Here is a 13,632-nt window from a genome sequence, read left to right on the forward strand (position 1 = left end):
AGGTAAGCGCTGCCTGGCTGGAGCCCACATCCTGAACCTGCTCCTGCAACCCAGCCCTGAGCCCCATCCCAGAGCTCGCACCCCCAGCTGGAGCCCTCACCTCCTCCCACACCCCAACTCCCTGCCCCAGCCTGGAACCCTCTCACGCACCCTGAACCCCTCATTTCTGGCCCCACCCTGAAGCCCTTACCCCCTCCCACACTCCAACCCCCTGCCTCAGCCCAGTGAAAGTGAGCAAGGGTGGGGGAGACTGAGTGACTGAGGGAGGCGATCTAGAGTGAGTGGGGGTGGGGACTCAGGTAAGGGGCAGAGTAAGGATATTAAGTTTTGTGCAATTAGAAAGTTGGCAACCCTAATTAGGAATGATGTACATATTGGTTAAATTTGGTATCTTTGAAGACATCTTGTTTTCTGACCTCTTTAATATATAAGAATTCCATGGGTTGATCTCCAGACTCTGAGGCCATAGGAAATGGATCTAAATCTGTAGTAAAACTGTGTTTTAAATCACCTATTTATTCATTTTTCTGTTTCTGCAGCCCAGCATCTCCCACAATTCTTTATAAACCTTAAAGTAGATAAGTATTTGAATCAAGAGGTGTCTCTGCCTGTTAATAGTACAAACAGTCTACCCAGCTTTCATACACAGGCAGGCTTCCTTCTTTCCCACCTGAGACCTCCTTTTCCCTGTTCAGTCTTCGTTCCTGAGGTGTCGTGGTCTCCCCTTGTATAGTTTCTTACATGTCGAGGGAACTCTTGTTTCAGGCCAAGCCCCTAGCACAGTTTGTTGAAAAGTACAAGCAACAAGATGGAGTCCAGTCTCACATGATCTAATCACATGCCTTTGCATGCTTTGCTGAGTCCTAGCAGCCATTACTCATACCCCGACTGAAAGGTTCACAGGAAAGATCTCCATGGCCCATTGTTTTTGTTGATGGACCATTAGCATTGTCTAGCATCTTTATTGTTGTACCTGAAAGGCTAGTTGTGGGTGTTTCCAACTTCACAACATCTTTCAGAAACACACACAGCGCAAAACTTCATATACAATGACAGCACATACAATCCAACAGGATATTAATGTTCAGCATACCAAGACTTTTGAAATGATACCTCACTGTCATAGTATTTTTCCCCAATCTGAACCTTAGAGTTCAAAAGTTGGGGTACCAGCATGAGTTCCCCTAAGCTTAATTACCAGCTTAGATCAGATAGCTGCCACCAATCAGGACTTGGAGTGCCTGATACACTCTGGTCCCCCCAAAACCTTCCCTGGGGACCCCCAAGACCCAGACCCCCTGGATCTTAACACAAGGAAAGTAAACTCTTTCCCTCACCAGTGCCTCTCCTAGGCTTTCCCTCACTGGGTTACCCTGGAAGATTAGTGTGATTCAAACTCCTTGAATCCCAACACAGAGAAATCAGGTTTGTTCCCCCCACTTCTCTTCCCCTCCAGGTGTTCCCTCCCTGGGCTCCTGGAGAGATAGATTCAAGCTCTGTGAATCTAAAACAAAGGGATTCCACCGTTCTCCTCTCCCTTCTCCTTCCCTGTTAAGTACAGACTCAATTCCCTTGAGCCTCAACAAGGGGAGAAAATCAGACAGGTCTTAAATGCAAAACTTTTAATAAAAAGAAAGAAAAAAGTAAAAGGTGTCTCTGTAATTTAGATGGTAAAAGTTACAGGGTCTTTCAGCTTATAGACACTAGAAAGAAAAACCTCCTCCAGCAGAAATACAATTTAACATACTTCCAGCCAAATACACATTAGAACTCTACCAGCCAGATACACATTTGCAAATAAAGAAAGCCAATTAAAAAGACTAAACAGCCTTTCTACTTGCACTTACTACTTGAATAGAAAATTAGAGCCTGTAGTATGTCCGGTCACTCTCAGATCCCAGAGAGAATACAGACAAAGAACACACACAAGCTTCCCTCCACCCAGAGTTGAAAGTATCTTGTCTCCTGATTGGTCTTCTGGTCAGGTGTTGTTTGTTAACCCTTTACAGGTGAAAGAGACATTAACCCTTAGTTATCTGTTTATGACACTCACAAGGCATACTTTGTACAAATCACATAATTTATGACAATGGTGAATACAGGGGTGCCAGGGTGTTGCTTTGGGGCACACACTGTCACAAAGGTATTTGCTGTCCCCGCAACAAAACCTTAACTTTGCCCCCTGGAGCTGGCAATAGTACAGGAAGCAGGGTAGCGCAATAAGTGGACACAAGGAAACACTAAGAGTATGTGCTGCTGTTTGTGTTCCAGCATTTAAGTACATACACTCCAGCTGTGGTCACTGTGTTGGGTATTGCTGTATTCAGTGGTGGCAGGATTAGTTGGAGCAGGTTGTTAGAGTTGTTGCTGTGATACAAGGAAAGGTGCTTATGTACAGTAACTCCTCACTTAAAATTGTAGTTCTGTTTCTGAAAAATGCGACTTTAAACAAAACAATATTAAGCAAATCCAATTTCCCCATAAGAATTAATGTAAAGGGTGGGGGGCTTAGTTTCCAGGGAATTTTTTTTCACCAGACAAAAGTCTCTCTCTCTCTCTATATATATATATATACACACACACACACCGAGTATAAGTTTTAACAAACAATTTAATGCTGTTGCACAGTGATGATGATTGTGAAGCTTGGTTGAAATGGAGGAGTCAGAGGGTGGGATATTTCCCTTACTGCTAAATGATGAACTAGCAATTGGCTGAGCCCTCAAGGATTAACTCTCACATTCCACTGTACAAGGCAGTGGGAAAGGAGGGAGGGCAGACAGAGACAGACATACACACCGTGTGTGTGTGTGTGTGTGTGTGAGAGAGAGAGAGAAAGAGAGAGATGCGCATTTCTCCTTTAAGTATGAAGAGTGGGGTCTGCCTTGTTAATTAGATCAGTAAGCTGAGACCACAGCTGCTGCTGTCTGGATGCTCCCTCTGTCGTGTGTCCCCCCTGCTCTATGGAAGATGGAGTAAGTGGGGTGCAGGGGAAGGGGACACTCTGACATTAGCCCCCTCTTCCTCTCCCCCGCAACAAGCAGGCATCTCAGGGAGCAGCTTCAAGGCAGAGGGCAGGAGCAGCACATGGTAGTGTGGGGAGGGACAGCTGAACTGCAGGCAGCTGCTGCACAGGGAACTTAGGGGAGTGGGGAGCTGATTGAGAGGGGGGTTGCTGGTCCATCCTGGTTCCAACCACCCACTAGCTAGCTACAATGGGCTGCTCTTCCTGCAAGCAGCAGACAATACAGGCAGCTGCCAAACGGTGTTAGAAGGGAGTATTGCACAACTTTAAACAAGCAAGTTCCATAATTGACCGAAACAATGTTAACCGGGACAACTTTAAGTGAGGAGTTACTGTGCCATAAAGATGTTTCATTTGAGCCCTGTGTTCTCTGGGTCGTGTCAGTAAAGATGACTTCCTGCTGTGGAGATTGTCTGCTGCCTGACTGCTGCCATGGGCTTAATGAGGGGAAAGTGAAGGAAATGTCTTAGACAATCTGCAGGGGAATTTTGTAAGTGTGGGGTGCTTTCTGTGGAGTAGGCTGAGGGCTTGGAGGTAGCCAGGTGAGGTAGCTTCCATTCACTGTGCTTGACCTAAACCCAAGTGTTGCCATAGGAAAGAAAAGGCATTTGACTGTGTCCTACGGTGCTCGTGTGCATTGTTCCCGCAGTGTTCCACAGTCTCTAATGGCAGAGTGCTAGTATGCCTGTTGCAGCATCGCTCAAGGAGGACAGGGCTAAGGTTTCAAGGGGAGGTGTTCCTTAATTTTCTACCTTCTGGAAGGGCATACAGCAGCATTGGGCAGCCTTTACTCAGCATTAACAACGTGTTTAGGCAGTTAATAGAAAAAGGGCTAAGGGGAAACAGAAGCCCAGAGAGGGAAAGGGACTCGTCCATGTCACTCAGCAAATCAATGGCAGAGCTGGGAACAGAAGCCAGGTCTCCTGATTCTGAGGCCAGTGCCCACCCTGTAGACCATCCCCCGTGTTCACTCCCCAGTAGCACATAAAAATGAAATGAATAGCTGCGAGTTGGGCTCCACTTTGTCCGACTTTATTTTTGTATTTTAAAATGTTTTAAAAATTGTTTGAGGAGTTACTTGCCCCATTCGCTTTGCTGTAACAGAGCAAGAGATCCGCTTCATGTCATGCTGGGCCACTGAAAGTACAATTACAATGGATTCCTCGACTTCTCCTGGTTCCATGACGTCCACGGGACTCCCTATGGCTGCACTCCTGTTCAGCCTGTATATTAGGCAGCCTGTGGACAGTTTGGGCTGCAGTGCTGATAGGACAGTGGAGCCTCTTTGCTTTCCCAAAAGAGCTCCACAGTTGGGGGTCGAATGAGAATGAGGTGGTAGATTTACAGATCATAAGGCCTGACAGGAACATATAATTGGTAGTGTTCTCATCAATCTGTCCAGTCAAGGGTAGGGGCCCAGGCAGACACATGGTGGAGGTGAATGCATGGCTGTCCGGATGGTGTCACCAGGGGGGCTTCGGCATCCTTGAACATGGGCTGTTCTTCTGAGAAGAAGGATTGCTGAGCAGAGACGGGGTCCACGTATCAAGGAAGAAGAAGGGTATCTTCAGATACAGACTGGCTAACCCAGTGAGGAGGGCTTTAAACTAGGTTTGGCCTGGGCAGGAGACAAGCCCACAGGTAGGCCCAGAACATGGAGACCTGGATGAAGGATTGGGATGTGGGCAATCACAGTAGGCACAAAGAGGAGACATGAGGGAATATAGAGGGGAAATTTAATTTACATCTTAGATGTCTGTATATTAATGCACATAAACAGGAACAGAGCCGTGCCCAGGGGCTGGGGCCAAGACCGGGGCTGGGTGCAGAGCCGCAGCTGGGCTGTGGTCAGGGGCCAAGGCAGGATAGTTAAGCACCAGAACAAATTATCTCTAGCGAGATTATAGAATCTCCGTCAGAGGAGGTTTTTAAGATCAGGTTAGACAAACACCTGTCAGGGATGATCTAGATAATACTTAGTCCTGCCCCAGTGCAGGGGACTGGACTTAGATGACCTATCAAGGTCCCTTCTAGTCCGACATTTCTGTGATTCTATGATCTTCTCTAGTCTGACCTGATTTGGGTGTCCACTGAAGCCTGATTTGGGAGTTTGAATTGTTACATAACTGGATTATTTGCTATTAGAGTAACTGCTGATTAAATAGATATCTGATGAGTACAGTGACACTGTTTTTTGAAAACTAGCATTTTAAATAGGAGATTGTGACAGATTAGACTAGGTCCTGAGGCTCCCTGCTGGAGGCCTCATGGGCCGTACCCCACCACGCCCCAGAAAAGAGTAATAGAGAAGTCCTCCAAGCTGTGTAGAGCAGCTTATGGGATACAGCCAATGAGAGGGGCTGCAGGGAGCAGCCAATCAGGGCCCAGCAGGCTCATATAAAAGGAGCTGAAAGGCCTGACTAGATCAGTCTACTAGCAGTGACTGAGGAAGCAAGAAGTGGTCTTGGTGGGCTGTGAGGGCTAAGGCAGGTATTTATTGGTGAGGAAGCGAGGGAATAATTGCTGGCTGGCTGCCAGGACTCAATTAAGATGGGCTACTGGGAAGTGGCCCAGGGAAATGCAGATAGTTAATGGGATGTGGCACATGGTTGCTACTTAGAGGGTCCTTGGGTTGGGTAGGTCCAGGTTCCTCCAACAGCCATTGGGGAAGTGACTGAGAGAAGGGAGTTTAGACAGGTCCAGGGAAGGGACTGTACATGGACCTATTAGCCCCCCAGAAGGGGGCTGAACTGAGACTGACCCATCTGGAGAGCAAGGGTCAGAGGACTAAAAAGCAGGTGAAGAGCCTCTAGGGAAGAATCCCTGGCAGTGCTGCTCCATCCCAGAGCAGGAATCTTCACATATAAGCTGGCCAACTAGGGTACTGAGAGAGGCCCTGTTGATCAGACTGAGGACAGGTGTCTGGGAAGAGCTAAAGAGATGTTGCCAGTGGAGGGGTACCATGATGGGCCTGGTTGGATTGTTAAAGGACTGAGCCTGGGGAAGGCTGCAAGACATTTTGGACTTATAGCCCAGAAGGGGTTTATTTGTTTGCACATAGACTGCATGTGACTTGACTGGAGGGCTGAGTCACTAAAGACCCACCTGACAAGCAACAGTGCCCTACAGGGGGCATCACGAGCTGAGACAGTAAGAACAACTGCAGACATGCACACACTTGACCAGGAGGCACTTGCAACAGGTGGGTACCACCCCATTATAGAGATGCTTCGATCTGAAGGGGCTGTTATGGCCATAGGAATTTATCCTGTAATTTCTGCATCAAGCCCATAACTTCTGTTTTGGCTACAGCATCTTTTAGAGAGTTTTATTTTTGTCTTGATTTAAAGATGAGATGTGACAGAATCTACCACGTGGCTAGGTAAATTGTTCCAATGGTTAATTACACTCACTGGTAACAATCTATACCTGATTTCTAGTCTGAATTTGTCTAGTTTCAGCTTCCAACCATTCGCTCTTGTTCTGCTTTTGTCTCCTAGATTAGACCCACCAAATATTGGAAATCTCCCCACGTAGATATTTGTAGGTTATGATCAGCTCTTAACCTTCTCTTTGATAAACTAGATAGATTGAGCTCCTTGAGTCTGTCACTATAAAGCAGGTTTTCCAGACTCAATTGTTGGAACTCTTTCCTGAGCCCTTTTCAATTTTCCATTTTAAAGTGTGGACACCAGAACTGGACACCATCGCCTGGCCTGGTCTCATTAATGCCATGTGCAGAGGTACGAACACCTCCTACTCCTTCCTGAAAATCCCTGCTTATACCTCTAAGGATCACATTAGCCCTCCCAACTACAGTGTTACACTGAGAGCACATGTTTAGTTTATTCTCTAAGACCTTTGCAGAGTCACTGCTTTCCAGGATACACTCCCCCATTGTTTAAGTGTGACCTACATTCTTTGGTTTTAGATGCATTTTAGTTAGGGCTGATTGAAAAGTTTCCATTAAAACTCCGAGTACTTGCTCATATCCATTCCATATTAGGCGTGTCTGCTCTCCACATGCACCAGTTCCAGAAGTTTTCCCCTCAGCAGTATCCATAGGGGACTGGCTCTGGTGCCTTCTGGAGTGATGCCCACATGGCACGGTATAAGGGGCACTGCTGGTTCCTCCCACACTCAGTTCCTCTTGCACCAGTGACTGTGCTGGAATATCTGCTGCTTCAGCTAGCATTGTTCATTCTCTGTTCTTGCAAACTTTGAAAACCTGTAATATAGTTAGTAGTTTATTAGTTACCCTTAGTAGTAGTTTTCAAACTCTTCATTAGTCCCAAACAGGAGTCAGCCGGGGGATGGGGCATGCCCTCTTCCCCAGGTCTTAAGCCCTGCGATTGCTGCAAACAGGGCCGGCGCTACCATTTAGGTGACCTAGGCAATGGCCTAGGGCGCCAGAATTTTGGGGGGGTGCTATTTTGCCAGGGGGGGCGGCACGCGGGTCCGGTGGACTTACCGCAGTGATGCCGGTGGACGGTCCGCTGCTGGAAAGGCTACGGTGGAGCTGCCGCAGTCATGCTTGTGGCAGGTCCACCGGAGCCTTTAGACCAGCGGACCGCTTGCCGGCATCACTGCGGCAGCTCCACCGGAGCCTTTCCAGCAGCGGACCATCCGCCGGCATTATTGTGGTAGGTCCACCGGGGCCCCGGGGGCGGCGAAATGGCCGTCTGCCTAGGGCGTCAGAAACCCTGGCACCGCTCCTGGCTGCAAACAGCCTGTGCCTGTCAGCGATCCACATACCAGCTGCTAAGGTGCTTAGGCAAAGGGCACGTAAGCAACAAGTGCCATAGCTGTAAGTCCTTCAAACCTAGGATGAAGGAGCATGATATCCATCTAAGAGCACTCCTAATGGAGTCGTCACTCACTCTGGCACCGGAGCAGCAGTTCAACTCTGCACCAAGCACCACGGCCTCTGTGAGCAGTGCTCCACTGGCACCATCCACAAGTCGGCACTGGTCTCCCTCCACGGCTCCCGTCAAGAAGCCAAAAAAGACTGAGTGGAAGATCCCCTACCTCCCATAAGGGAAAGGAGAGGGCTAGGGTCGAGCCAAGACCCATGCTGGACAGCTCAACATCCCCTTTGGGAAGTCTGGCCCCAGCTCAGGTCAAGCGGTGCAGCCCCTCCCACACTTGGACTGCAACTCCAGAGAGTGGTGCAGGCCCTGGCCAGCTTCAGGTGCCACTGATGCCCAAAGCCCTTCAAGCAGCTCAGGAGATCCTAATGCTCTTGGTGCCACCCACACTGGCTCCAGTGGTACCCCGGTCCTGGGGAAAACCCACGTTGGAACTAGAGAGGCAGGCTCAGGGGAGCCCTCTTGGGTCTCCACACAGGGAGCACCGATCGAGGGACTTGAGGTGTAACTCGCCGGTAGATTGGCGCAGACCCTCTGAGCAGGGTGGATTTGATTTAAATCACTAGTCAACTGAATTTAAGTATAGATTTCTATATAAAAGTGCATTCTTATTGGTTGTTATAACCTTATTACATATTCTTCATAACTCAGATGTAGGTTTCATTTTTAGAAGGTACACACTATACATTTTTAAGGTGATTTATTTTGAAAACTTTTCAGATTAGTGTTACAGCTGTATCAGAAAATGAATGATGGTTTGGTTATTTCATTTACCAGAGGTAATTGAAGCAGATATTTATGAAGTTCACCTCCCAGTGACTCTCTCCAGTTCAACAGGTTAATCATTAATTTGGCAGATTTTCTTGCCAGGCTGTATTAGGAGGAGAACATCACCAGACAGACATTTAAACTGTTTTAACTAAAACAACAACGTTATGTATTCTGGATTTTTTTTCTTCAACAGCAAATATATAATAGTTTAACAAAACAAGCATATGAATTTTTTAATTTAAACATTCACTTTTTTTTAAAATCAGGTTTATTTTTGTTTGTTTTTAACTAAATTACATGAAATATTTAAAAAAAAATGACTGTCTGGCAGGTCAAAATGAGAAACTTAAAATATTGGCTTCTAATATTAAAATATTAGCTGCTAACTCAGCCATCTTCACCTTCATTTTCCTGTTTGTTCATAATCTGGAAAGAAAACAAGCTTTCCTGCTTTTTCAGGTCCCAAATGATTTCTCAATTTGGAATGAATTAGTCCAAAGGAAGAAAATATTCTTTCTACACTAGCAGAAGAAGCAACTGCTGTTAAAAGTGAGATTATCAGTCTCTGGATCCAAGTGGTTATGACTCATGATGGTCAGATTCTTGAGGGCTTGAGACTCTTCTCACAGGTACTGACTCCTGTCCTGCAGTGGGATCTTAACTTGGTCCTCTCTAGGCTCACTGGTCTGCCCTTTGAACCACTGGGTTCCTGCTCTCTTTCCCACCTGTCATGGATGGTCACATCCTTGGTGGTGGTGACGTCGGCAAGACAAGTCTCTGAAATTAAAGCCTTGGCCTCAGAATTGCCCTACACGGTCTTCCACAAGGACAAGGTTCAGCTGTGGCCCCACCTGGCCTTCCTGCTGAAGGTGGTCTCCATCTTCCATATCAACCAGGACATCTTCCCCCCCAGTGTCTGTCCCAAACCACACAAGACCAGTGAAGAGAAGTGTCTTCACACCCTGGATGACTGGAGGGCTTTGGCTTTCTACTTAGAACATACCAAACCTTTCTGAAAATCAACTCGACTCTTCATCGCTGCAGCGGATAGGATGAAGGGTCATCTGATGTCCTCGCGGAGGGTTTTCAATTGGATCATCTTGTGCATAAGGACCTGTTGTGACCTGGTGGGGGTTCCATCACCGCCAATTGTCAGAGCCTGCTCGACAAGAGCACAGGCATCTTCGGCGGCCTTTCTGGTTCACATCCCTATCCAGGATATCTGTAGAGCCACAATGTGGTCCTCTGTTCACACATCTACCTCTCCTTATGCCATCACTCAGCAGGCCAGAGGCGATGCTTGGTTCAACAGAGCTGTGTTGCAATTTACATTTCTGTGAACTCCTATCTGCCTCCACGGGGTGCTGCTTTGGAGTCACCTAATATGGAATGGATGTGAGCAAGCACTCGAAGAAAAGACGACAGTTACCTTTCCTTAACTGGTGTTAAGGACCCGCCCTCCTTCCCCACTATCCGAGTTTCTGGCAAGAAGGAACTGAGGGTGGGGGGAGCTGGCGGCACCCCTTATACCGTGCCATGCGGGCACCAGTCCAGAGGATGCCAGAGCCAGTCCCTTACAGATACTGCTGAGGGGAAAACTTCCAGCACTGGTGCATGTGGCGAGCACACACACTGAATATGGAATGGACATGAGCAACACATCTCGAAGAGCACCAGTTATGGAAAAAGTAACTTTTCTTAAAACAAACAAAACCCTGAATTTTTGAAGAAACACAAATTTATATCTATCTTAGAAATTTGTGATTTTTTTTTTTTTAAATTAGATAATCAAAATCTACCAAAACCATTTTCCTTCTCTTGGTGTCTGTTTGTTTGTTTGTTCCCAACAAAGCAGATCTTTTTGGGGGTGCAGGTGGAAAGTACTTAAGTATATTATGTCTACAACCTTTATCAACCAAACTTATGATCTCATCAATAAATGTTATAATGCTTGTTTAACAAGACCTGTTTTCATCCTTTTTTTTTTTTTTTTTAAACTAGGATCAGTGTCAGACTAACCAGCCTAAATCTTCCATTCACCCTTTTAAAATATTGGCACAGTAGGATTTTTCAGTCCTCTGGAACTTACTTTAATTCTTTAAACAATTTTTTTTCTTTTTACAAATCTAAAATTTGCTAAATATCATCAATGGTTCAGAGAGCTCCTTCACCAGTTCTTTTAAAACTCTTGGGTATAATCTGTCTGTATCAACCAAGCAAGGTACTAACAAACTGCAACAGGACTCTGTTTTGAAAGTGGAAACCTCTTTCCCAAGCTGCTGCTGCACCCTCTGTAACTCTCACTCTGCCTCCTCAACTCCTCCCCCACTCCTTCCTGTTTCCTGTCCTTTCAGACTCCCAGCAGCCAGTGCTCCCAGTTCTAATAATTACAAACAATATCTAAACTCTGCACTGTCTTGCTTATTTAAAAATGTTTATAGCAGTTGCTGTTTAACATCTGTTGGAATAGAAGATATTGTATATCAGTGAAAACTGAATGTCATACAGCTGCTTCCTTCCAAATACAGAACAGAAAATTGTAGTGAACTCTTCAGCCTTTTCTGCATCATTCTTGACAATTTTACCATCCCTATATAGTAATGGACCTACACTCCATTGGCAGGATATCTTTTTTTTTATTCCTGATATATTATTAAAATTCCTCATTGTCTTTAACCCAGCTGGTCATGGCTTTTTTTTTTTTTTCATTGATAGCTTCCCTTTAGCTTTCTTATCATTTATGTGCATTTCATAACCTCTCATTTATAGCCTTTACTGCCAATCTCACCTGTTTTCCATATGCTTTATTTTTTATCACAGCTTTCACTTCCCTTCCTAAGCAGGTTTTTTTAACTGAGGAACCTCTTTCATAATTGAGGAATGGTTTGGACCATCTAGAAAAGTTTGTCTTGTTTAAAATTTCCCACCAATTAATTTTCCACTATTCCATTCTCCGCCCTGTTTTGTCATCATGGGCCAGGCCTAGTGAATCCAGACCACCACTCCTCATCCTCTGGTTATGCAAATCCCCCCCCCCACCCAGCCTTTTGAAGCTATGACCTGAGGAAGGGACCAGCATCTACTGATTGAGGTTTGCACCAGTGCAGTGTACCATGGCTTGAAACTGTCTTTTGGGTCCCAATGGTCTATCACCCAGTGTCTTAATGACTGCTCTAAACCTTCCTAGCAGTAACTAAAATGCTGATCAGAAGAGTAAAATGCTAACAGCAGGTTCTGAAATGTGTTCCTTTCTTAATGAAACTCGAGACACCTTTTCTCTCACAAGTGTAAAGACACTGATTGTTGAAATAGGCTGCTGGAGCAAAAATTCTCCCTAAAGCTGAGTTGGGGAGGGGAGGGCTGGTGCCCCTTTGGTATGTGGCAGGATGTGGTATCTCATGCGGAGCGAAGAAAATTCACACAGTCAACACAGCTGCAAACAAGTCAGGAAATCACCTTTATTCTCTTCCACCACCTCCTTATATAGTTAAGTCTGGTTACATAAGAACCAATCATGTGGGCTAACATCATACATGCTAGCAATCTAATTGGACAAGAAGAAAAATCACGCGCTTACCATGCCTCTAATCACGCGATTGGCCAACCGCAACAACGCAATCCCCGACCATACAAAGAAGGATCTACAGCCTCCTCCCCTCTCCTCTCCTGAACCAATCACTCCGTGTGGAACACAGAGAACAAGCGGCTCGGACCAGCCCCCCCAGCCACAGCCACAGGACTCCAGCTGAGGAGGCAACGGACACCCACGTGTGACAGCTGCCGCCCACCTCTGCCCGCGGAGCGCCCTGCGCAGGGACCCACACCTACCCGACATCAGAGCAGGAGCGGCGCCGAGCCCAGCCGCCTGGGCTCCCCGCGCTGCCCGGCCGGGGCCCCAGCAGCGCCCGGCGTCCGAGCGCATGAGAGGGAGCGAGGAGCGGGGGCCGCGGCCCGAGCCGCTCGCCTCCTCTCCCGGACGGCGGCAGCAGAGAGACCGGCCCGGGGGGAAGCAAGGAGGCAGCGAGGAGGCGGCGGCTCTACGTGAAGAGCCCGGACACAACCCCGGTCCAGCGCCGCACCCGACCAGAGTAGGGAGGATAAGTCCCTACAGCAGGATCCCTTGAGTTGGGAGGATAGTGCCCCATTGTTGTGAGGCTGGAGCCCTCAGTAAGGAAGTCAGTTCCTGGGTTACCATACCGGGGTAGGGCTTGGGCCTGTTGAGGGAAGTATGTCGGCAGCCCTTGATCACAGCATGGTGTGTGTGTGTGACATTGCTGCCTCTAGGAGGACCACTGTGCTTTGCTGTGAACATGCTACTAGGGGTGTGACCAACACCTTCCAGGAGCTGGTGCATGCCCCAGCCTGGGGGATGTCTGCCTCTTTGTGCCTATGTAGTTGTAGGAGTCATTAGTCAGTTGGACCCAAGTTAAAGGAAGTTTTAAGCTTCTGAAAGGATTTAGCAGACGGCTGCCTCTTGCTGCAGAAAAAAAATCAAGGGTAGAATTTCCTAAAACTATTAAATTATTTAGAAGTCTAGGGTTTTTAGATACTGTGACAGACCCAGGCCAGTGGGGTACAGGAGTCTGGTCGAGGGCAAATATACTGGTCACTGGATAAGTAGTATTCTGTTTCCTGAGTGACCAGAGCAGGGGTTGCACTGGAGTAATCAGGAACCTGCTAGAACCAATTAAGGCAGCCAGGCTGATTAGAACACCTGCAGCCAATCAAGGCAGGCTAATCAGGGCACCTGGGTTTGAAAAGGAGCTCACTCCAGTCAGGAAGGGGGGAGCCATGGGAGAGGAAGTGTGTGTGAGGAGCTGGGTGCAAGGAGCTGAGAGTGAGAGGCTGTGCTGCTGGAGGACTAAGGAGTACAAGTGTTATCAGACACCAGGAGGAAGGTCCTGTGGTGAGGATAAAGAAAGTGTTTGGAGGAGGCCATGGGGAAGTAGCCCAGGGAGTTGTAGCTGT

The sequence above is a fragment of the Gopherus evgoodei genome, chromosome 13 (assembly GCF_007399415.2).
Source record: "Gopherus evgoodei ecotype Sinaloan lineage chromosome 13, rGopEvg1_v1.p, whole genome shotgun sequence".
NCBI classification, from domain to species: Eukaryota; Metazoa; Chordata; order Testudines; family Testudinidae; genus Gopherus; species Gopherus evgoodei.